This window comes from Micropterus dolomieu, linkage group LG16 (genome assembly GCF_021292245.1).
Source record: "Micropterus dolomieu isolate WLL.071019.BEF.003 ecotype Adirondacks linkage group LG16, ASM2129224v1, whole genome shotgun sequence".
Lineage (NCBI taxonomy): Eukaryota > Metazoa > Chordata > Actinopteri > Centrarchiformes > Centrarchidae > Micropterus > Micropterus dolomieu.
Genome location: NC_060165.1, coordinates 3,290,044 through 3,294,401, shown reverse-complemented (window position 1 = coordinate 3,294,401; position 4,358 = coordinate 3,290,044). Strand labels below are relative to the sequence as shown.

General features: G+C 43.3%; 1 protein-coding gene across 2 annotated transcripts in view; it reads right to left on the bottom strand.

Moving 5' to 3' along the window:
* irak3 (interleukin-1 receptor-associated kinase 3) overlaps positions 1-4,358 on the bottom strand; it is a 22,426-nt gene that overhangs the window by 362 nt on the left and 17,706 nt on the right. The gene's annotated exons all lie outside the window — the stretch shown is intronic.

Sequence of the window (4,358 nt, the reverse complement as noted above, 5' to 3'; positions counted from 1 at the left end):
CTTGGAACCTCGACGGATGTGAGGTGATACTCCGCTCAGACTAGCTTGGTTTGAGGGCGTGCCTGACCCCGCTAGCCTCTTGGCAAGCTTTATGACGAGTTTGCACTGTGATGTCACAAGTAAAGGAAGTAAAGACTGGACTACAAACGAGCTGTTTTCAAGCAGTTCAGAGCAGAGCTTTCTGTGGGAGATGGGAACTCCCTTTGGGCTGGACTTTGGGCTTTTTCACTTTGCAAACCTGTTACATGCACAAAAAAGATATATAACTCTTTAAGTCAAATTCTTCTCCCTTCCAACCCTTCTGCTCTGCAATTTGGAAACATCTGGTGCACCACACTTCCTTTCAAGCTAATCTCAGGCTTTTTATCTTACCTTGTCACCTACTCTGTCACTTCAGAGAGGCAGAGGAATAGGTGAGCCTGCTGGGAGACAAAGAAGACATTGTTCAAACCTGTCCCAGTAACATCCAGCAACACAAAAAGAGGCTTGCTGGCTGAAATACAGAGAGCCTTAAATCTAGGAGGCAACATGAGCCAGGTGTGGAGGTACAGTCAGTACAGGGCTGGTGAGTTCACCTTGCACATGCTTTGAACTTCTCTGTGATGTAATCTTCTGGAGGAACACAAGTAAACAAAAAGCTGTTTGGAATTTTGAACACATACAAGACCAGGGACTTCTTGTGCATGTAATAAAACAAGCAAACAGCAAATCAACTTGTAGTGGATTTGTCTTTTAAAAGGGCTACGCAAAATTCAAGAGTCAGACTACAATGTTATTCATTGAGGAGAACAAGTACAACTCCCCCGAGTCCTTACGCCTACGTTGCAGACTCTTCTCCATTTTTGCCCTCTTGCCAGCTTCATCTCACTGAACGCTGGGAAGCCGGAATAGTCTGTCCATACTGTATTTGTTACAGCACAACACACAGAGCAGAATGAAGCCATTTCACTTTGTTGTATAATAAACACATATATGCATATGTACGAAAGATCACAGCTTTCTGAATTTGAGCAACTTTGTGCATCTTTCAGAATTCAGTCAATGAAGCGCTCTGAAGACAACAGGTGCATTTCAGGGGCACTCGGATTTTAACTCTGATCTGCCCGAGTACAGTACCAACATTTCCCTCAGGCAGAGATGTTCTACTAAACAGAAAGTATTTCATTTTAGTTAACCACATATTGCACAACCTAAAAGCAAATCAGGGACAAACTAATTATGGCAAAACTTTAACTGTCAATGTTGTTTAATGTTTTAGCCGAACATTTTTAGACAGCCCGCAGCTTCGCGGCATTGCAGGTTATGCAGGTTAAATACAGTCAAACCTGACAACAGATACTGCAGACATCATTGTTTTCATAATCTTTTCATAACAGTCACTATTATCATTTTTGTGTGAAAGCCTTTTAGAAATCTGATACATTTGCTTGTGGCTGAGCTTTTTGATGTGGCAGTACCTTTATTCTGAGCATGGCTTATTGTTTTAGAAGTTACATAACTGTTTTGTTGGTGAATTATTGTTGATGCATTTCATTCAGTGCTGTCTCTGTCACCGGAGGGATGGGAAAGTCCACCTCTGTTTCTGTTTATCACCCCAGGTGATAGAGGTGTGTTTGTTGGCAGGGATCTGCATCTGCTGCGTTGGAGGCCATCCCACACAAAGATGTTTTCTGGAGTGTAACAGAGCAAGGCAGGGAAGGCGTGAGTAATCCAGCACCGCGGTGAGTAATGGCCTGAATAATACAGCGTGTTCCCTGAGGTGGTGGAGGAGGACCAGGTGGCTCTCAGGAGCCTGACACGCAACAGACTGGAGGAGAGCGCTCGACTCAGGTGAGGTCAGACCGCTGGAGTCAGCTGCTTGCTGACTTCCAGGGCAGGTCTGCTTCCTAACACTGTACTAATGAGTTAAGGTATGTTCACACCAAGCATTTCTAGAGCAGGATATTTAAAACCTGGAGCACTTACCTTCAGTTTGGTTTATTAGAGCACATCTCTATTATAAGTTATTATCTCTCTCTGAGATAACACCTCAATTAATAAATCAACCCAACAAAATGAATGTAGCAAAACTAAATGTGTCCACTATACAATAAAACACACTGTGGGTGTGACTGAGGCGGACAGTTCTCAGAGCAGGAACTTCTCAACCACACACACTGAACCGCTGACCAACATTTACTGATGAGCCCTGTTTTGCTTCTCTCACACAAGTAACGCCCAAAAGCCACAGTCTATCTCACAAACACACACACACTCACACACACATCCAAACATGTGACGACAGTAGAAGAAGAGACCACATGTTTTTATGAGGCCACCATAGGTCACAGTCCGGATGTTTAGATCAGTGTGGTTACTGATTGAGGTGGTTATCTAAATTCCTACAGGCGTGAGAAGTCATTTGTGGTATCTTAGTTTGGACATATAAATCAATAATTCAATAACTTTAAAAAAAAGATGTCATGAAAAACAGGACAACGAAAGAAGAATCGTAATAATTACAAAATGCATTAATACATGAAAAACATTACTGTTACTTTGTTAAAATGGTACAAATCAGGGAAATACTTCACACTCAAAAAAACTGCTTGCACATGCACACATCTGACTTTAATATTGTCCAACTTTCCCCTTTATTTTCCCTTTTTGTCCCTTCAAAACCTGTCAGTCAATAACAAAGAGTGATGCCCCACGCAAGGTGACTTCCCGCTCACCATGAAATTAAAGAAACTGGGAAAGCCGGTCCCCTGCCTCCATATTTCTAGTAAAACCTCAACCCTCACCTCTCCATCTTTGAGCTTGACCCAGTGACCTGCAGCCAGGCGGCCACAGCCACACCCCTTGGCCTGATGTTTAGCTATTATGAAACCAATCTCTCTACATCTGTCAGTTTCAGACAGATTTTATGAGCACAGGTGATTTAAGTCCAGGTCATGGACGAGCCACCAGTTTGGACATTAAGTGTTTATTAATCAAGGACACTTCAGCAAGCCTCGGTTGTCTGGCGGAAGATTAGTTTTAATGATACCAGGTAAGTTTTGGGGTTATATAAATTCTGTTCATGAAACATAATTATTACCAGTTTGTACTTTTCTTCGGTCCACACCCTGAGAAGTGAATGAGTAGATGTCATTTCCAGATGGCTCAGCTGACTAGTATGAGACAATGCTGATGGAATAAATTATAACTGACTTTAAAGGTGAAGTTGCACTCTGACATGAGAGGCAGGTTTGTGAGACAGTGTCAGCGTCAGTGTCATTTACTGATCAATGACGACTGACTGAATGACAGCTGGTATTTTACAACTGCATTGCAGGCATGTAGCCAGAGCTGGCAACAGGGTTCCCACGCTCGTTGAAAAGCCTTGACTGTACGGCTTGAAAGTGTGCATTTGAGAAACAATATAAGGCTTGGATGCACTTATTGGATTTTTATTTAATCTAAGCCCACAGGTTGATCAGTATACAGCTCTCTTGGCCTTCCTCTGCCACAGAATCAATGGGTCTCATGCAAGAACTGCTAGTACGAACAGATTTGTTCTTAATTGGCTTGTAAGAGTAATTTAGAAGAACGTGCAGCATTCAGCAGACTAACTACACATGACTCCCTGTGCTAAACCCTTCCTCAGCTATTATCAAGTAAGAGTTTAATAGATGACCACACCAGTGACATCATCAACAAGTTAAGCTCATCACAATCACTGAACATTACAGGGAATACATCAACATTTCTTTCCATGTATATTTTTTTTAAATCAAGAGCAACACCTGTCATGTTAATGATGTCACTAATTGTGGAGTGCCACCACACCAGGTATGGTATCTAAGATATACGCCCTGCCAGTCATCAGATACCCCGCCGGTATAAAAAACTGGCCAAAGAAGGAGATAGAGGCCTCTTTCATCAAGACAAGAAAACCCCTCACAATGCATGGAGGGTTTGACCCCAAATCCAGCACCCTGAGACTGTACTGCACTCAGTACAAGATCAATAGAGGCTGGGGTCTACCACACCAGGCAGGACCCCAGGTGCAGACTGTGCAAGGATGCCCCTGAGACAGTACAGCACATAACAGCAGGGTGTAAGATGCAGGCAGGAAGTGCGTATGTGGAACGGCATAACCAGGTAGCTGTCATAGTGTACAGGAACATCTGCCGTGAGTATGGGCTGGAAGTCCCAAGGTCAAAATGGAAGACACCTCCTAAGGTAGTTGAGAATGACGGAGCTAAGATCCTGTGGGACTTCAAGATCCAGACTGACAAACTGGTGATGGCTAACCAACCAGACATCGTGTTGATCGACAAACAGCAGAAGAAGGCCGCAGTGATAGATGTGGCAATCCCAAGCGACAGCAACAT